The sequence below is a fragment of the Odocoileus virginianus genome, chromosome 25 (genome assembly GCF_023699985.2).
Source record: "Odocoileus virginianus isolate 20LAN1187 ecotype Illinois chromosome 25, Ovbor_1.2, whole genome shotgun sequence".
Taxonomy (NCBI): domain Eukaryota; kingdom Metazoa; phylum Chordata; class Mammalia; order Artiodactyla; family Cervidae; genus Odocoileus; species Odocoileus virginianus.
This window is the reverse complement of record NC_069698.1, coordinates 28,401,368-28,423,470: the sequence shown is the minus strand read 5'-3', so window position 1 is coordinate 28,423,470 and position 22,103 is coordinate 28,401,368. Positions and strand designations below refer to the sequence as shown.

Genomic DNA, 22,103 nt, shown 5'->3' with positions numbered 1-22,103 from the left:
TTAAGAGTCTTCTCCAGCACCACAATTTGAAAGCATCAGTTTTTCAGTGCTCGGCCCTCTTTATGATCCAACTGTCACAACCACACATGACTACTGGATAAGCTATAGCTTTGACTATGTGGACCTTTGTCAGCAAAGTGATGTCTTTGCTTTTTAATATGCTGTACTGGAAAAGCTATAGCTTTGACTATATGGACCTTTGTCAGCAAAGTGATGTCTTTGCTTTTTAATATGCTGTCTAGATTTTTCACAGCGTTTCTTCCAAGAAGAAAGAGATTTTCCATGGCTGCAGTCACTGTGTGCAGTGATATCGGAGGCCAAGAAAATAAAGTCTATCACTGTTTCCCTTGTTTTCCAACTATTGATATGAAGTGATCTCTGTAAAGTATTAACTCAGGTGACATTTCTCCATGAAGCTCTTTGAGACATTTCCACCCAAAAGGGCTCCTTCTTACCCCCAGTATGTGCAAGTTTACTCCTTCTATCAACCAAGCCACAAGCCCCAGGCCACATTCTTTCCTCCTCAGCATATGTCACAACATTTAGGCATAAGAAACTTTTAATAAATAAATATATAGAGAGGGAGGACCATGTGATTATTTCTTTCCACTTAGGGGAAAGCCTCCACCAATTGTGAACTAATTACAAAGGCATCTGGTCTAATGGAAAAATAATAAATACACCATCCAACACCCTCATGTTCTCCATTTGCCACAGTAGATTTCTCATAACCTAATTAACCAAATACCATGAATCTGGGAAAGATGTATAGAAGAGCCTGCCCCCAATCATGTGAAGAGAAGCTTAGATTCACGGGGTAGAGGGGCTGTCATCATTAGTCTTACTGATGAAAAAGTGTGGCTGGTTTCCCTTAGGTTCCCTGCATGCTTGTTAACATCATTTTGAGAGTAGCCAATGCCTGAATCTCCTTTCTGTCTGAAGACTCTTCAATAGTTGACTTTACTATCTCCTTTCTTCTTGCTGGTTATTGGAAGAGAAATTGCATCACAACCTCCAACTGACAAATGAGTAAGAGGCCGAGGCCATTTGGAATGTCAATTTTTCTATAAAAATTATAGAATAGTCCCAACTCATAGCTTAAGGAAAAACTATAAAATTGATCCCCCTCAAAAAAAAAAAAAAAAATTGGCCAGGATCAAGGACTGTAGATCTGAAGGGCAGATCCCTAATCAAAGGGCATTTTGATTACCAAACTATCAAAGAGCTGGGTCCTTGTTAAGTAAAAGGTAATGGAATAAAAATGTGTATTAAAGATATCTAATTGTCAAAATCAATAAAATTAGAAAAGAGTATGGACTCTAGAATAATAAACTGGTTGGATTTGAATTTCAACTCTGCCACTTATTAGTTCATGCTCTTGGACAAAATTTTTGAAGGCTCAAGGCCTCAGTTTCCTTGTCCACAAAATACAAACAATATCTACCTATTTGAATTGATGTAAGATGAAATGAGTTAATATATGAAATAGTTTGAACAATTCCCACACCTGGTTGTACTCTAAAAATGTTAGCTGCTGTTGGTTATTCACTGATCTCAAGCCACTTTAAGACCTTTCCACATCTTTATCTTCCATTCACAGGAAAATTCCTTGAAAGAGTAATCGATAATGATTGTCTTCATTTCCTTTCACCTTTAGATGTTTTTCCTATTTTCTATGATTACCATGACACTAGAACTGTTTTTGTCATGATTACCGACGGTCTCCATGTTGCCAAATCCAAAAGCCATTTGTAATCCACATATTACTTAATATCTCACTAACATTTAACACTTTTTCTTTTTTTGTTACCATTGAAAGATGTTTGTATTTTTTTACCATAGCAGTATTTACCTGTGTTTGAAAAACAGTACACATAGGTGTGATGTAATCACTGTCCTCTCATTAAAACACTTTGCTTTCTTGGCTTCCAAGGGATCACAATTTCCCTGGGTTCCACTGTGTTTGGTGACACTTCCATCTTAGTCACTTCTGACTCTTTTTTTCTCAACAAATAAATTTTTGAGTGCAGCAGGAGTCAGTCCTAGATTTTCTTCTTCATACCCAGCATCATCCTAGGTAATCTCATATAACTTGTTGACTTTAAATAGCATCTTTATGTGTTTACTGTATATTTGTGATTCCAGTTGTGACTCCATCTCAGACTTCTCCAATGGCATCTTGACTCAGTCTAGAAAAATCTACATGCCTTCTTGATACCTCTAACTTTCAAAAAAGCATAATATAAATCACAAATTAAAATGCCATCCAATCTGCCATTTCTGATCCTCTCTCAAAGGAGTGTTTATCTTATCTTACAACAATCAGTATAGACTTTGTCTGCAACTCCTTTGGGATAAAATATCATAGCAAAATGCAATATGCATTTAGATTATTCTTGTGTTCTAAGTTTCTGAAAGTAAGAATCCAAATGTCACTAACCCTTGCATTCATTCTGCACCCATTACAGTCCATAACACTCAGTGGATATTCTGTAACTGATAAAGTGGATGAAAGCATGCTACCTTAGGGAAGATTTATACTGATGTCTCTTACCTTTGGCCTCCACAAAGGAAAGAAGAAACCATGAAAATCATTGAAAATCATCACATGAAAATCATCACTTTCTTTTAATTATCCTGTTATATTTTAAAATCTCATTTTCAGAGGTTTCCAGAGCTAGTCTTTTTCTATTAGTGTATTAAAAATATTGGTTGTGTTTCTGAAACAGCTCTTACTCTCTATATCCACCAAGAGAAAGCTCCTTTTTTTACAACAGCAGTGCATACCACTGGGTAAACATAAAGATCAGGGTACTGGGCTTAAGCTGTAGTCTGAAAATAACAATGTTGTAGAAAACAGTTGACACCTCCTCCAAAGTTAAGCATAATATTACTACATGACCCAGCAATTCTATTCCCATGTATATACCAGAAAGAATTCAAAATAAGTATGCAAGCAAACACTTATAAAAGAGTATTCATAGCAGCACTATTAATAAATAATAGCAGAAAGTTGAAGACAGCTCAAATGTCCATCACCAAATGAATGGATAAGCAAAGTGTAACAGACATACACATACACTGAAATACAGAGTCAAGAAAGGAATGAAGTATGTCATCTACATGACATAATGTGGATGAACCTCAAAAGTATTATACTGCATGAAAGATGTCCAACAGAAAAAATTGCATGTGCTATGATTCCATTTATATGAAATATTAAGAATAAGCAAGCAAAGTAGCAGATAAGTTGTTACAGAGGGACAGTAGGAAGTGGGAATGAGGAGTGACTGCTTAATTAGTATGGAGTTTTATTTTGCAGTGATGAAAATGTTTTGGAACTAGACAGAGGTAGTGGTTACATAACAGTGTGAGTGTACTAAGTGCCAAAGAAATGCACACTTTAAAATAGTTCTTTTTGTTTTTGGTACCTGGAACATAGATACTTGGAGCGTATATATATGTTATGTATTGCTCCAGGTATCTCTGTCACCTAATGCTTCTGAGATGGACAGGTGGTTGGAGGCAAGTAAATGACTCTGCTCCATAAGGGATTCTGGGACTATTCCATATATGCCATTCTCTATGGACTCATCACACCAGAAAGTGAAGAGGAACTAAACAATCTCTTGATGAAGGTGAAAGAGAAGAATGGAAAAACCTGGCTTTAAAGTGAACAATCAAAAAACTGAGATCATGGCATTGGTCTCATCACTTCATGGCAAACAGAAGGGGGGAAAGTGGAAGCAGTGATAGACTTGGGCTCCAAAATCACTGTGAATGGTGATTGCAGCCATGAAATTAAAAGACACTTGCTCCTTAGAAGGAAAGCTATGACAAACCTAGATAGCATATTAAAAAGCAGAGACATCACTTTGCTGACAAACGTCCATATAGTCAAAGCTATGGTTTTCCCAGTAACCATGTACGAATGTGAGAGTTGGACCATAAAGAAGGCTGAGTGCTGAATAATTGATGCTTTCACGTTGTGATGCTGGAGAAGACTCTTAAAAGTCCCTTGGACTGCAAGGAGATCAAATCAATCAATCTTAAAGGAAACCAACACTGAATATTCATTGGAAGAACTGGTGCTGAAGCTGAAGCTCCAATACAAAGAGCCAACCCTTGGGAAAAGATTCTGGAAAAGATTGAAAGCAAAAGGAGAAGGGGGTGGCAGAGAATGAGATAGTTAGATGGCATCATCGACTCAAAGGACATGAGATTGAGCAGATTCCAGGAGACAGTGAGGACAGGAAAGCCTGGCATGCTGCAGTCCATGGGGTCACAAAGAGTTGGACATGACAGCAACTGAACAAGAACAGCAATGTGGATTTCATGATATTCTCTAGTCTTCATAGTTCAGATTGGTTGGTGAGCATCTACTTCAGTCTTAGCCTTTAGGAAGAGAAAATTGAAGATGTCAAGGCAACCTCTTTCCTCTTTTAAGGCCATAACCAAGGCAGTTGCATCATTGCCACTTATATCTCAGAGCCTGAGCTTGATTATAATGCTACATCTAACATCAACAGACCAGGAAATATGTTAGGCTCTCATTGAACCCCTTTAAAATTCAGGATATTCTGTTTGCGGTAAAAGGACAGAGAAAATGGATAATGGAGAATAATTAGCAGATTCTCCTAAAGAGGTGATTGATAAATATTTTGCTAAAAAGTAGAACCATGTGTTTTCAGATTAGAAACTAAAAACTGGATAGTCAAAAGTTGCATAGTCCTCAAATTTTATTTAAAGAACCATATTTATAGTGTAAGATTTCTTGTCAAGACTGTGATACATGTTGAAAAATATTTCACTTTCAATGTAGTATTATAAAAACAGAAAATTGCTTATTTCTTATGCAAAAAGAAGGGCCAAAGTTATATTTGTTGTTTGAAATAATACATATAATGTATTTTCTAGATAATTTTATCAGTATAAAATAAGTCAGAATTTAATGGTCAAAAATAATTTGTAATATTAAATTCAAGTTCTATGAAGAATGTGTTTGCTGTTTTTCCTCAGTGGCCATACAAAAATACCCAGATTCAGTATCACAAGGAAACAAAACAAAATGAAAAACAAGAGAGGAATCACTAGAGTCTTTAATGCCCAGACTTGATTTACATGGTACAAAATCTCTCAGGGTTTAGAACCAAACTCCTTTTTTTTATTTCAAATTAAATTACTGAGGAATTCAGCCTCCTGTTATTTGTTCATTGCAGGTTATGGTTTCATATTTTTACATTTGAAGTTGAAAAATGTATAAACATAATAGAAGCAATAATACCCAAGGTATCTAGTCTTAGGAGTCAAACACAAGTTTGGATTTAGCCTTGGCTTGAGACTCTTTGATTGACATTTCCATTGCTAGCGTTAGCTCAGTCATTTCAAGATCCAACTGCATTTCATTTTGCCTTATCTGTGGGTTATCGTTCTTGCAGGAATCACCTCATCCCGGCAGGATCTTGATTTAAGACTTTAAAACTCAGTGAGGCTCAGAGAGATTTTGCAAGGTCACAACACTGTAGGTTTGTTTGGTAATACAAAACCTTAAGACAGAATGCCAGCCCGTGCAGGATCTAAGCATGGTTAGACAAGTCACACAGTGCATGCTTATGCACAATCAAGATGACTTTGAAGGCTGTCTGGCTCACAGTTTCTTCTTATGGGCCAATTTCAATATTTCTTGCAGGTACACAAAATTCTATTTCTCCTCAGTTTGCTCACCTCAGGAATTGTTTGTAGTCATTATCTCAGTGAATATTCTAAATGTACATTTTCTTTATTGCATTTTCTCCCAATTGGGTGGGTTTTTCACCTATGGAAAGTAGATCTTAGTCTGATAAATCATATACCACATACAAACAAGTATCTGAAGATACACAGTATGGTCATCACCCACTCAGAAAGCTCGTGGAATATAGAATTGAGATTATTCATGTGGGAATGATACATGTGCCAATGTTTACAGACAACTTAATTTCTTGCATGCAGGAGAGCAGTCAACCATTTTGCTACAACTTTGTATGATGCATTTGTGCACGATGATGTTCTTTTTCAATTTAAAGATGGATGACCTTTCATGTTAAGCTATCTGCCATCCACATCCTTACTGAGGATTTAAATATGTCTCATGAAAATCATGCAATATTTCATATAATACAAAGGAGAATCAATTATGTAATCTATATATAGGTTATATATAGATGTTGTTATATATATATACATATACATATATATATAAATTATGCCAAGCTATATATAAGTTAAAGAATTAATGCATCATACTTTTCTTTCTGTTTAGCATAGGCATCATAGCATGACGAATAAGGATAAACATTTGGAGTCAGATTGAGTTTGGCTTTAAATCAGATCTAACATTTTCAAGCAGTGTGTCCTTGAGCTGACTCCATAAGCACTCTGGGCTGCAGCTTTTCATCTAATAATTGGAGATTATAAACATACCTCAATAGATTATTATGAAGATTAAATAAATTACATATATGTAAATCATTAGGCACATAATGTGCATTCACCTATGTAGACATTTTTATATTTTAAATAGACTGGAACTTATGGGGGGTATAGGGTAGAGCAGTGTTATACGATTATGGCATGTTATAATCAGTAGTGAGATAGGTAATAAATAATTTACTACTATTATTGAAAAATTCGTAAGTGCAGTTCAGTCTCTCAGTCGTATCAGACTCTTTGAGACCCTATAGACTAAAAGCATGCCAGGCCACCCTGTCCATCACCAACTCCTGGAGTTTACTCAAACTCATGTCCATTGAGTTGGTAATGCCATGCAACCATCTGACCCTCTGTTGTCCGCTTCTACTCCAGCCTTCAATCTTTCCCAGTATCAGGGTCTTTTCAAATGACTCAGTCTTCACATCAGGTGGCAACAATATTGGAGTTTCAACCTCAGCATCAGTCCTTCCAAAGAATATTCAGGACTGATTTCCTGATTTTCCTAGGATGGACTGGCTGGAGCTCTTTGCAGTCCAAGGGACTCTCAAGACTCTTCCCCAACACCCACAATTCAAAAGCATCAATTCTTTGGCACTTGGCTTATTTACAGTTCAATTTTCACATACATACATGACTACTGAAAAAACCAAAGCTTTGATTAGACAAATGTTTGTTGGTAAAGTAATGTCTCTGCTTTTTAAAATGCTGTCTAGCTTAGTCATACAATTCCTTCTAGGCAGCAAGCATCTTTTAATTTCAGGGTTGCAGTCACCATTTGCAGTGATTTTGGAGCCCCAAAGAATAAAGTCTCTCACTGTTTCCACTGTTTCTCCATCTATTTGCAATGAAGTGATGGGACTGGATGCCATGATCTTCATTTTCTGAAGGTTGAGTTTTAAGCCAACTTTTTCACTCTCCTCTTTCACTTTCAACAAGAGGCTCTTTAGTTCTTCTTCACTCTCTGTCATAAGGGTGGTGTCATCTGCATATCTGAGGTTAGTGATATTTCTTCTGGCAATCTTGATTCCAACTTGTGCTTCATCCAGCCCAGCGTTCCTCATGATGTACTCTGCATATAAGTTAAATAAAATGGGTAACAATATACAGACTTGACGTACTCCTTTTCCTATTTGGAAGCAGTCTGTTGTTCCATGTCCAGTTCTAACTGTTGCTCCTGACCTTCATACAGATTTCTCAGGAGGCAGGTCAGGTAATCTAGTATTCCTATCTCTTGAAGAATTTTTCACATTTTGTTGCCATCCACACAGTCAAAGGCTTTGGTATAGTCAATAAAGCAGATGCAGATGTTTTTCTGGAAATCTTTTGCCTTTTTGATGATCCAGCAGATGTTCACAATTTGATCTCTGGCTCCTCTGCCTTTTCTAAAACCAGCTTGAACATCTGGAAGTTCATGGTTCATGTACTGTTGAAGGTTGGCTTGGAGAATTTTGAGCATTACTTTACAAGCAAGTGAGATGAGTGCAATTGTGTGGTAGTTTAAGTATTCTTTGGTATTGCCTTTCTTTGAGATTGGAATGAAAACTGACCTTTTCCAGTCCTGTAGCCACTGCTGAGTTTTCCAAATTTGCTGGCATATTGAGTGCAGCACTTTCACAGCATCATCTTTTAGGATTTGGAATAGTTCAACTGGAATTCCATCACCTCCACTAGCTTTGTTCATAGTGATGTTTCCTAAGGCCCACCTGACTTGCATTCCAGGATGTCTGGCTCTAGGTGAGTGATCACACCATCCTGATTATCTGGGTTGTGAAGATCTTTTTTGTATAGTTCTTCTGTGTATTCTTGCCACCTTTTCTTAATATCTTCTGCTTCTGTCAGGTCCATACCATTACTGCCTTTTATTGTGCCCATCTTTACATAAAATATTCCCTTGGTATCTCTAATTTTCTTGAAGAGATCTCTAGTCTTTCCCATTCTACTGTTTTCCTCTATTTCTTTGCACTGATCACTGAGGAGGCCTTTCTTATCTCTCCTTGGTATTCTTTGGAACTTTGCATTCAGATGCTTATATCTTTCCTTTTCTCCTTTGCCTTTTGCTTCTCTTCTTTTCACCGCTATTTTTAAGCCCTCCTCAGACAACCATTTTGCCTTTTTGCATTTCTTTTTCTTGGGGATGGTCTTGATCCCTGTCTCCTGTACTATGTCATGAACCTCTGTCCATAGATCTTCAGGCACTCTGTCTATCAGATATAACCCCTTGAATCTATTTCTCACTTCCACTGTATAATCGTAAGGGTCATACCTGAATGGTCTAATGGTTTTCCCTGCTTCTTCAATTTAAGTCTGACTTTGGCAATAAGGATTTTACGATCTGAGCCACAATCAGCTCCCAGTCTTGTTTTGCTGACTGCATAGAGCTTCTCCCTCTTTGGCTGCAAAGAATATAATCAATCTGATTCTGGTATTGACCATCTGGTGATGTCCATGTGTAGTCTTCTCTTATCTTTTTGGAGGAGGGAGTTTTCTGTGACCAGTGCATTTTCTTGGCAAAGCTCTATTAGCCTTTTCCCTGCTTCATTCTGTACTCCAAGGCCAAATTTGCCTGTTGCCCCAGGTATCTCTTGACTTTCTACTTTTGCATTCCAGTCCCCTATAATGAAAAGGACATCTGTTTGGGGTGTTAGTTCTAGAAGGTCTTGTAGGTCTTCATAGAATCATGCAACATCAGCTTCTTCAGTATTGGATTACTGTGATATTGAATGGCTTGCCTTAGAAAGGAACAGAGATCATTCTGTCATTTTTGAGATTGCATCCAAGTACTGCATTTTGGACTCTTTTGTTGACTATGATGGCTACTCCATTTCTTCTAAAGGATTCTTGCCCACAGTAGTAGATATAATGGTCATCTGAGTTAAATTCACCCTTTCCAGTCCATTTTAGTTTCCTGATTCCTAAAATGTCAGTGTTCACTCTTGCCATCTTCTGTTTGACCACTTTCAATTTACCTTGATTCATGGACCTAACATTCCAGCTTGCTATGCAATATTGCTCTTAAAGCATTAGACTTTATTTCTATCATTAGTCACATCTACAACTGGGTGTTGTTTTTGTTTTGGTTCCATCTCTTCATTCTTTCTGGAGTTATTTCTCTGCTGATCTCCAGTAACATATTGGGCACCTACTAACCTGGGTAGTTTATCTTTCAGTGCCCTATCTTTTCGCTGTCTCATAATGTTCATGGGGTTCTCAAGGCTACACTACTGAATTGGTTTGCCATTCCCTTCTCCAGTGGACCTCATTTTATCAGAGCTCTCTACCATGACCTGTCCATCTTGGGTGGCCCTACATAGCATGGCTCATATTTTCGTTGAGTTAGACAAGGCTATGGTCCATGTGATCAGATTGATTAGTTTTCTGTGATTGTGGTTTTCATTCTGTCTGCCCTCTGATGGAGAAGAATAAGAGGCTTGTGGAAGGCTCCTGATGGGAGAGACTGACTGAGGAGGAAACTGGGTCTTGTTCTAATGATTGGAGCCAAGCTCAGGATATCTTTAATCCAGTTTTGTCCAACTGACAAATGGGTAGGGCTGTGTTCCCTCCTTGTATTTGACCTGAGGCTAAACTACGGTAGAGGAAATCAAGATAATGGCGACCTCCTTCAAAAGGTCCCATGCACACACTACTACACTCAGTGCCCCCAACCCTGCAGCAGGCCACCTCTGATCCACACCTTCACCAGAGAGTCCTGGACACCCATGGGCAAGTCTGGTTCAGCCTCTTGTGGGCTCACTGCTCCTTTCTCCTGGGTCCTGGCATGCACAAAGTTCTGTTTGTGCCCTCCAAGAGTCTGTTTCCCCAGTCCTGTGTAAATTCTGGAGGCTCTATGGTGAGGTTAATGGTGACCTCCTCCAAGAGGGCTTATTCCATACCCAGGTCTACTGCACCCAGAGCCCCTGCCCCTGTGACAGTCCACTGCTGATCCGTACCTCCTCAGGAGGCACCCACAACACAGTTCTGTCTCAGTCTCTGTGGGGTCTCTGGGTCCTAGTGCTCACAAGGTGTGTTTGAACCCTATGAGCATCTCTTGCAGGCATGGTGTTTGATTCTAAACACGATTTTGCCCCTCCTACCATCTTGCTGGGGCTTCTTCTTTGTCCTTGGATGTGGGGTACCGCTTCAAAGTTGCTCCAGAGCCATGTAGCCTCTGCTCTAGCACCTACCATCTTGCTGGGACTCCTCTGCCCTTGGACATGGGGTATCTCCTCAAAGAAAATTGATAAAGCTGACAGTTTCTTCTTTTTTCTTGCTTATTTATACTACAAATTTAAAATTACAATCTACATTTATAATACTTTTACTCACTCTCATTCTGAAACCCTTGTTTGAATAGGAGTGAAAGTTGACAGGAAGAGAATGGTAAAAGGGCTTTTTCTGTGCCCCAAGAAAAGCAGCTCTTGTGCTTCCTGATGGTTCAGTGGTAAAGAATCCACCTGTCAATGCAGAAGACACAGATTCAACCCCTTATCCAGGAAGATCCTACGTGCTTTGCACTGCAACAATTGAGCCTGTGCTTTAGATGCCAGGAACTGCAACTCTGAGGCCACATCCTGCAAATACTGAAGCCCATGTACCCTAGAGTCAGTTCTCCACAACAAGAGAAGCCAGTGCAATGAGAAGACCTGTATCACAACTAGAGAGTAGCACTCTCTTGCTGCAACTAGAGAAAAGCCCACACAGCAACAAAGACACAGCACAGTCAAAGATAGCTCAGTTGGTATAGAATCCACCTCCAATGCAGGAGACCCCTGTTCGACCCCTGGGTAGGGGAGATTTCCCTAGAGAAGGGATAGGCTACCCACCCCAGTATTCCTGGGCCCCAGGATTCTGGCCTGGAGAATTCTGCACACTGTATATGTCCATGGGGTCTCAAAGAGTTGGACACGACTGAGTGACTTTCACTTTAACTTTCATTTAAAAAAAGAAAAAGAAAAGCAGCTGTTATGTGACTTCTAGCTATGAGGACTGGGTGGAAGAATAAGCATATGGAGATATAAGTCAAGTATAAGAAAGGAACTTCTTTCTGCTGAGATGGGAAAAAAGAGATAAAAATAAATAAGCATGCTGATAAATAAATATTAGAAGATTATTGAATTCTGCACCCTCCTGTGTGCATGTGTGCTCAGTCACTTTAGTCATGTCCAACTCTTTGCAACCCCATGGACTGTAGCCTTCCAGTCTCCTCTGTCCATGGGATTTCCCAGGCAAGAATACTGGAGTGGATTTCCATTTCCACCTCCAGGGGATCTTCTTGACCTAGGAATTGAACCTGCATCTCCTGCAATGGCAGGCTGATTTGTTTACCACTGAGCCATGTGGGAAACCCTTCACTCTCCCACCATGTACCCAAAAATACCACAATATTTGAAATGTGAACCCTCAGTGTAAAAATTGAGCATAATTTATTGTCCCATACTTTGGACTCCAAATTTTGTGTAACTTCCATAATGGATCCAAAATTTTGATGAAACTTCATATGATTATGGGCTGGGCTAAGTCTCAAGGATTTTGTCTAGACTAAATAGTTATAGCAGCTACACTATGCCTATGCATATGCATTTTTGGTGCTGTGAATCTTAAATATTTGTGATAAAACTTGTTGCTTATCATTTACTAAAGAGAGTTCAGGTTTTAACATAAATTATCCAATTTTATCTTCAAAATAGTACTTGATGGAAGGACAAGAGATACAAAGAAAGAAGCAATTTAATGAAAGTAATTATATTTCTTTCTATAGCCTACTATTAGGCCTATGCCTTTCCAGGACAGTTATGTTATAGACCGTGGAAGTGTTCTTCTTTATCAGAAGGTAGTCTGAGATATTTACCAATAGTCTGACATTTTAAAAGATGAAAGAATACAGAGGAAATGCATTCCAAAGGAGGAGATAGCCAAGAGAATATTCCAAAGAAGGTGAAACTAAACAGAGCCATGGCTGTCAGCCAGGATGATTTTGTCCCCTCCTATCCTTGCATCCCACCTAGGACCTATGGAGACATGTTTGTCATAACTTCCATTGTGGTTGCCACTCACATCTAGTAGGTAAAGTTCAGGGATGAGTTAATCTTACAACACATAGGACAACCCTATGTAAAAATAACAATTATACAACCTAAAATGTTAATAGTGCCAAGTCTGAGAAACCATGAAAAAGAATATGACACTTGCATATAACAGTTTTTCATTTCCAGCCTTAGTTCTTGAAAACTCTCACCCCAAGAACTGTTGTCTGAACCCAACTCAGTAATTTGTATCTCTCTGTGTATATGTATGTGTTGGGAAGGTAAAGGAGTCTTGAGATGGCATTAAGAGGAGAAAAAAGGTTATAAACCCTATCAGATATATTCTAAGACTTGGGAGTCAGAGCACCATTAGGAAATAAGAAGAAATTCAATACTATTATTAATGGACAGTGCATACGGTTGAGGTAATGTGTTTGATCCTTATTAGTGCTTTTGCTATAACTGTTTGTCCCTGACCACAAGCTACCTATTTTTTAATGTGTCTAGATAACTTATGTAAGAAGAGAGTAAATCAGTTGTTCAGTCATATCCAACTTTTTGTGACCCAATGGACTATATAGCCCACTAGGCTCCTCTGTCCATAGAATTCTCCAGGCAAGAATACTGGAGTAGGTAGCTATTCCCTTCTCCAGGGGTCTTTACTAACGTTTATCTGACTGTAAGTGCAGTTATCTATTATAAATAATCTGTTGGTTCTCTCACCTTGGTGAAAGTCTCTCCCCCTTTGCTTTTCATAATACATTCTTCCCTCATTTTCCTACTTTCCCTCTGAACATTGCTTCTCAATCTCCTTGACTTGCACCTTTCATCTGTTCCTCTTCATCACATTAAATGATGGTTTTCATCGGAATGTTTTCATTACTTGGCACAGTGTTTTGTATGTCTTTTGCCTACATATTTATCTCCCCATCTTCACCCTTAAGCAAACACATGGACACTCTTCTAGAAACTTCATTCCCAAGATTCACAATGTTATACATGGAATAGACATTTTCTACAATATGATTCTGCCCCGCTGCCTGAAAATGCTTCATGGGAAGGCGGAGACTAGGTCCATCAGAAACTTCCCTCAGGTTTTTAGAACCAGAACTGAACATTAAAGTGCCCCACTGTCATTATATTCACATGTGTCAGCAAAATGGAGGCATTTGGAGGCAGAGGGGAAAGAGGAAGAGAGAGAGAGACAGAGAGAGAGAGAGAGAGAGAGAGAGAGAGAATAAAGCTGTGTAGAGGAATGGCTAAGGGATGCCCAGTAGAGGTAAATAACCCTGACAGTATTTTAGTTATTATCTCCCTTTATCCATCTGATCCACTCTCAATCCCACCCTTGAATAGTTTAAGAAAACAGCATAAAAACTCTTCATATAATCTAACTTGAATCTGATGTGTGTGTTGTGTAACAGAAGTACTTTTAAGGTGCCTAGAAATCCTTCTTCACATGCATCTTCCCCCTAAGCAATCCATTCCACTGTTACTTTATCCTGGGGAACCACATTACAAGTTAACTACTATGTGAGCAGCTTCACATCAGTGTCATATCATCATTATATTCCATCTGCTTCCTCAAAGTTCCTCTTCCTCTAGTAGTATTTCTATCTTGTGAAATGTTAGTTGCTCAGTTGTGTCTGACTCTTTGCAACCCCATGGACTGTAGGCTACAGGGTTCTTCTGTCCATGGAATTCCCCAGGGAAGAATACTGGAGTGGATTGCCATGCCCTTCTCCAGAGGATCCTCCCCACCCAGGGAAGATTTCTATCTTAGAAAAATCCAATTTACTCATTTGCCTAAATCAGAAATAAAGGCATCTTCAACACCTCCATTCTTTTTGTTGTTTTTTTTTTAATAGAGTTTTAAATTTTTTATTTATTTACTTTTGGCTGCACTGGGTCTGTGCACTGCTGCATATGGGCTTTCTCTAGTTGCAGCAAGTAGGGGCCACTCTTCATTGAAGTGCTTGGTCTGCTCATCATGGTGTCTTCTCTTGTGGCAGAGTGTAGGTTCTAGGGTGTGAAGCCTCAGTAGTTGTTGCACAAGGGCTTAGCTGCTGGGCAGTATGTGTGATCTACCCAGACTAGTGATTGAACCTGCATCCCCCACACTGGCAAGTGGATTGCCAACCAGGGAAGTCCTGCTTTTGTTTTTAAAGATAAACAATACTTAATGTGATAACTGTTTAGCCAAAAATAATGAAAAAATCCATGATGAATAAAACACCAAATTTCTAAATAAAGACGAGATCAGTAATAGAACCATCTATGTGAGCCCCCTTTTTCTTCGGAGCCCTGCTTTTACCCTCTCTCACTATCACCTTCACTTGATTTTTCAGGCCCTTGTCAGAGTTTTCCTGGGCTATGGAAATAGCCCCGTAACTGTTCTTTCTACCTAAACTAAAGTCTTTCAATTTTTCCTTAACTAAGCCAACAAAGTCATCTTTTTAATATGCAAATCTGATTATATCCCTTCTCTGCCTAAAACCTTTATAAAGATCTCCATTTCTATATGTTCCTGAATATGCTGTGTGGTGTTTTATAATCAGGTCCCTGATTGTGTCTCCTGCCTTGTCTTCTACTCCTTTAAAAAAATCCTTTAACCTATAACACTAAACTTTGCACTTTCATGATACTGAACTTCCTCTGGTTCTTAAAATGCTTTTGTCTCTCTAAATGTTCTTCTTCTCTGCTTTTATATGCCTTTGCCTGGCTTGGTCTTTATAACTTATCCGCAATCTACTTACTGAGTACTTCACTTTCATCCTTCAAACCCAGTCCAGATTTATTTAATCTGGGAAGATAGATATTAAATATCATTGCCCTTCAGTCCTCTATTCTTAATCTTTTCCCTCTTCTTTTGGCATTATACACTTTCTCTTTGGATTATCTCAACCACTTCTCCTATCTCCTATTATTGATGACTTCCAAAGTGGGGATATGATCCCTCATTCTGAGCAATACACATACATATCCAATTGCAGCTTATATATAAAACAGACAGTTCCAGTTCAACATGTACAAAAATGAAATTTTATCACTCCTTGAGTTGCTTCTTTTTTCTCCATTTTGGAAAACTACTTAACCATTTTTTTAAGAAAACACCTTTTCTCTCATGTTTGTTATCTCCCTCCAGCGTGCAAGGCCCAAAAGACATTTCAGCCATCACATTGGCATTGCCAGTATTTACATACTTCCTAATGCCATGGTCACCAGTGCAGTTGCCAACACTGTTACTGGCATTTACATAGCGGCCCCAGCCAATGCCATGCCCCAAGAGTGCTTGCTAACACCCTCAGCACCAGTGCTGTCAATGCATCGCACTCTTCATGTCCTATGACAATTGTAGACAATGCCTCTTATAAGTGCTACTATTTAGTTTATGTTTCAGCCCTCTAGCCAGAGGAGTTGTGTTTGAAATTATGAGATCTGGGCTATGTAATAATCTCAGGGACACAAATCACGCTCAGAATCATTCTTCCCTCCTGTGTTCAATATTTGCCAATAAACCTTCAACCAACTTTACCCATCTTGACCTTTTTTTCCCCTAGGATGAATTTTTACTTTTCTAGGAGGTTTTTTTGATCCTCCATGTAAACAAACCTCTTTCTGCTCTTAACCAGTCTTCCAAGTTATGCCTGAGCATGTGTGGATCTGGCAGTAAACACAGCTTAGGCTTATGCAGTGACTACACTTAGACATCTGTAGCCAATGAGTAGTTGTTGAATAAATAAGAGAACTTGTGTCTTCTATTTTTATGCTGCTTCCTTTTTCCAAAATACTTCTGATCATGTTCTAACAAGTTTTCCTTTTCTCTGAGATCTAAAGAATCATTACTAAAGAACTAGAAGCATATATATTACAATTGCCATTTCAACTGGTTGAATTCAAAAATATAAATACTGTTAATCCCCAAATATCTAGGAATATAGACTAATTCATCAGTTGTATTTAATCAGATCATTTATAAATGGTAAGTTAGAAGGGAAAAGAAGTAAAAGACAAGATATCCAGTTCTCTCTAGGACCAGTCTTTTGAACAACCAATGCCTTGCACATCATCTGGCATGTGTTATTTTTGGTCTCTAATATCTGTTTGTGAAGGGAGCACTACCATCTCGGTGAATCTTGTCTTTCACAGAATCCTTTGGACAAGAAAGACATGTCTCCACCTTTTAAATGAGGCTCACTTCATTATTGGAAGGAAAATCTGTTTATCTCTACTCACAGACTCAATTCTTCCAGCCCCCCAATGTGTGGATTTTTTTCTGACACCAGGAATTCACAATAGACACTGGACATCCTACAAATTGACTCAGTTCTGACACTCTCTACTTGAAGAGAGTGTCAGTCCTACAGGTTAAGGGCTCAGTCCCACAAGACTACCCCTACTTCAGATGCTAATGGCAAGTTGAGGTCTTCTGATCAAAAAACTATAAATTGGAAGTACCATAGCCCCCTCCTTGGGTTTGACAACTCGCTATAATGACTAACAGAACTGAGGGAAATATTTTACTTATGTTTACTGGCTTATTATAAGAGAATACTAGGAATAGATGTAAGGAATATGTAGGGCACAGTATTCAGCAACCATGTGCAGAGCCTCTCTGTCTCCGTCAACCTCCCAGCACCTACATGTGTTCATCATCCTGGAAGCTTACCAAATCTTGTTGGTCAGCAATGTTTATACAGCCTAACCTCCATCTCCATCTCCCCCTTTTCAGAGATCAGTGAATGGAGCTGACAGTGCCAACTCTCTAATCAGTCTTTCCACTGACCAGCCCCATCCTGAGGCTATATAGGACCCCAACTCAAATCACCTCATTAGCATAACCTCAGGTGAGATCAAAAGGGATTTCTGATGAATAATAGAAGATACTGCTATCACTCAGGAAATCCCAAGGGTTTAAGGAGCTCTGTGCCAGGAACCAGGGACAAAGTCCTAATATATTTCTTACTATACCATAACTATCATGCTTTTTAATGAGTATGTAAAAAGGTAATTTGATGTTATATCAGCTTTCATGATATAATATGTGATTAAAGCTATATGATATGATAAATAAAGATCTATAAAATGCTAAAATCAGGTAATATCTAATTAAAGTGAGAAAATACAATCATTTGGGTTAAAAATGCTATAGATATCTAAAACAGTCCTTTCAAGGAAAACAAATATCATATAATAGCACTTATATTTGGAATCTAGAAAAATGGTACAGATGAACTTATCTGTAAAGCAGAAATAGAGTCACAGATGTAGAAAACAAGCTCATGGTTACCAAGAGTGGAGGGGTAGGGGGCAGTGATGAGTTGAAAGATTGGGATTGAGATATATATATGCATGTGTGTGTATATATATATATACACTATTCTTTATAAAATCTGCTTCCCTGGTGACTCAGTGGTAAAGAATCTGCCTGCAATGCAGAAGACCTGGGTTCAGTCCCTAGGTTGGGAAGATCCTCTGGAGAAGGGAATGGCAATCCATATGCCATCATTCTTGCCTGGAGAACCCCATGGACAAAGGAGCTTGGTGGTCTATAGTCAATAGGGTCACAAAGAGTTGGATGTGACTAAGTGACTAACACACTGCATAAAATAGGTAACTGTGAGAGCATCTACTCCATAGCATAGGCAGTTCTACTCAGTGTGCTGTTGTTGGAGCATTAGGAAGGGAATGGAAAAAAGAGCGGATGAGGGTATACATATGACTGATTCACTTTGCTGTATATCAAGAAACCAACAAACATTATAAAGCAACTATATACACCAGTAAACATTAATAAAACAAATAAAAAAACAGTTATCACATTCCCTTTTCTTCTTTTTAAAAAATAGAGGTAGTCCCGACAATATATCACCCAGATGTCTCAGTGAAGCACAGATAAATTCACCAAAAATGAACAGATACAGCACCATTTAATTAATGCTATTTATTTGAGGTAATGTGCCCAGCTACAGCACAATTACCTGGAGTGGTTGTTAAACATGCAGGTTCCCAGCAGGCACTGGGCCCCAGGAATCTTGGTTTCACCAGTATCCCCAATAATGTGATGCACACAGTGTTTAAAATCTACTGATTGAACAAATTGAGAATAACAACATGGATTGTATTCTGGATAAACTGGTACACATCTAATTAACTTATACTAGAAAGAATATCTTATAGTTAACTCTCACTGAATGAAATAACAAAATGCAAGTAGGAGTCAACAAAATGTTGGCTTGGTGATATTTTTGCCTCAGTACCTGTTTGTGTCCAGTGTCATTGCCTATTCCTTTCCCATGAATGAAGATTTTAGTTTATGAATCAGCTAAAACTTTAATGACATTTTAGAAATATTAGTCAAAATGTCTAAATCAGCTTGGTTAAAACTGCATGAGGCAATCCAGATAAGATAAACAGGAATCTATGCTTAAGTGCTTAATAGACACAAGTTAGCAAAAACAAGTGTTTTGTCAATAACCACCACCTTTTCTTTTTCTTGAGAAAATTCTTTAATGTAAAATGTTTTCATTTTTTTATGAAAGAAAACTAAGTATTTCACACAAACCTTAACTAAACTTCATTTCGTACAGTCTTGTTTCTTTTCATTGAAGCATCTTTGTCTTAGCTTCAGCTTTTATATTTTGAAAGATATCAAAAATGTCTTCTTTCTTATTTTGATAGGGAATAATATGTTGAATCCGTACTGAGTACATGGATTACATATCCAGAAAAGGAACGGGTCCAGCTAAGCAACTATTTTTCTTCTTTGTTGGATATCAGTGTAGGTTCTAATGAGCTCAGTCTCCTGGGGAGCATTTTAATGGTTTTTTCCACCTCCCCTGATGACCATGTTTATGCTAAGTTTTGATACAGTAGATAAGACTTGTGTAGTAATTAGCATTCAAATGGACCACTGATTTTCCTTTCCTGAGTGGGTCTATTTCCAGATTTAGAAATGGAATCCAATGGGTTAGAGCTTATGATAATCAAGACATATTAACAATTCAAATGTTAAATTAAAAATACAAGATACCTGGGTGCTAAAGGGAAGCATCATCCTTGTCACAGATTGGTTAAACCACTGAATGGGAACAAAATAATGAAGAGGGCAAACTTTCATGGCTAATGGTCTATGAGCAAATGTGAGTGTAGCAGCAAGAAAAACAAAATGCTAAGTACAAGGTCTAAGCAATATTGAAAGATGGAATATGCTGATTTTTTTAGGTTTAAAACTTCTCAATGTCTTTGTCTTCTATGTGGTCATTTGATAAAATTCAAGTAAGAGAAAATGAGATAAAAATTCAGTGTACCTCCTTGATAGCTATTTTAGAATATTTTAGGGATTCATCTGATGACATTAATAAAGAGTTGGCAATTACTCCAGACCAACACTGGGGATCACAATTATTTTACAAGTTCCTTAAAACTTATCATAGTTTCTGAAAACATTTAACATTTTATATAGTAACGTCTGGGGACACAGAAACCCTTCAAAATCTAATGAAACCCTTGTGCCTTAACAGTGCCATCCTTAGAGAAATGCACATCTATTCATACAAGCAATAATACTGTTTTTGATCATTAAATTAAAAAGATGTAATAAAGAGTAGAGTGACTTTACACTTCAAGTTTTTAATGAATAATAGTCATTAAATTTGTGTGTGTGTATATACAGATAATTGGTCTAACTATGATTTTCCTTTTTTTCTAAGTATATGCTTATATTGAATGGTTAAAAATTAATTTAAAAAAGAACCTGAATAAAAGCATACATTTAAAAAGTTGATTTTACAATGTATCTCTCTCTCAAACACTTACAAAATAATAAAAGGATAACAGTTTGGTGAACTATAATCTACCAGATTTTCAGAATATCAAAATAGTCATTATTATTCACATCTACAAATGGATGGGAAATCAGAAGAAATTAAACTCACAGTATTTTTATTTAAATAACTAGTTTTGCTACATTTATGCTCTACACAAATAACATGAATATATTTTTAGCACAATTAACCAAATACCCTGGAGCCTACTTTCCTGTTCATGGCTTTAGGCTGGTTAATGTGAAATTTAATTTGTGCTAATCTTCTCAAAGTTAGCAAAGTGTGAAATACACTGTATGTTGGATTTATCCAACATACAGTAGCATTGAATTGATGCAAAATTTTAGAAAATAATGTCTTAGAATTTTCTAATCAAAAGGAAAAGAAGTAACATCAATGATCCATTATTAGGGTTGAAACTATGCTACAATTATAAAGGGACAAAAATGTAAAGGGCAGGCCAGTAGTCACTGCATATCACAAAGAGCTCTTAAAGTGAATTTACAAATTATGGGACTCTATTTAAAGACACAGCTACAAATTATTTCTTTTTCAGCAGGAACCCAAGAGTTGTGGAGAAATCACCTAAGTATGGCCTGTAACAACAAAAACTAAAAATTCTGTTCTGGTTCTGGAGACTATCTAATCATGCAATTGTCCAGGATTAGAGGAGCTAAGGGCGCTTCCCCAGTGGCTGAGACAGTAAACAATCTACCTGAAATGCAGGAGATCTGGATTCAGTCCCTGGGTTGGGAAGATCCCCTGGAGAAAGAAATGGCTACCCACTCCAGTATTCTAGCCTTGAGAATTCCATGGACAAAGGAGTCTGGCCGGCTACAGTCCATGGGGTTCCAAGAGCCCATGACTGAGAAACTAACACTTTCCAGCTAGTCAGGATAGAAGGAAGAAAATGTAAAAGAAAAATGTAATATATTTTTATCAGGCTAATACAAATTTTGTCAATAAAGTTTTTAATAAATTACAACACAGTTAGGACTTCCCAGGTGGTAAAGAACCAGCCTGCCAGTGGGGGGATGTAACAGATGTGGGTTCCATCCCTGGGTCAGGAATATCCCCTGGAGGAGGGCATGGCAACGCACTGTAGTCTTCTTGCCTGGAGAATTCCATTGACAGAGGAGCCTAGTGGGCAACAGTCCATGGGGTCACACACAGTCAGACGTGGGTGCGCAATAACACTACTATTGCTAGAAGAGTCAAAATTTGGAGTTTCTCTTCTGTATAGGAACTGTCCTGACTCTCTTCAAAGTATAAAATATGGAGGACTCTTTATATAAATTTAGAGAAGTCTGTGAAACCATTTAGGTGTCCAACCTAGTTACATACCTGCTTCATCTAAACTGTTTTAGTGGCACAAATAAATAACTTTTAAATGCACAGTAGGTGGTAAGAAAAATGGGGGTAGTATACAATTTGTATTCTAAATGCACAGGGCTATTACCCTGAAAGAAAATTCTACAAAACACTTAATGGATTAAACTTGAAAAGGAGTAATGATGTGAAAAAATATATAGGAGAAGAAGCAAATTGCATGCAATAAGGCAGAAAATAAAATTCAGTGAGATTTAGGTTTGTACAAACAGAGTTATCTCAAACAAGTCACTCAGTTTGCATTCTTTTCTGGGAACTCATAACAGAGCTATGGAAAAGCAGTAAGGGTTGAATAACTTGATCGTACAAAATTTTAAAAAATGTGTGTACATGTGTGTCTATTTAGCTACACACACATGATATTGAAAGCCATAGTTTAACAATATATCAGCATTCA

At 37.9% G+C, this 22,103-nt stretch overlaps 1 long non-coding RNA gene across 1 annotated transcript in view; it reads right to left on the bottom strand.

Moving 5' to 3' along the window:
- Window positions 1–21,100, bottom strand: part of LOC139031107 (uncharacterized) — a 49,016-nt gene extending 27,916 nt beyond the window's left edge. The window contains exon 1 of the long non-coding RNA XR_011483532.1: window positions 21,033–21,100. This is a non-coding gene — a long non-coding RNA (uncharacterized lncRNA). The remainder of the gene's footprint in view (window positions 1–21,032) is intronic.
- Window positions 21,101–22,103: the final 1,003 nt, after the last annotated feature.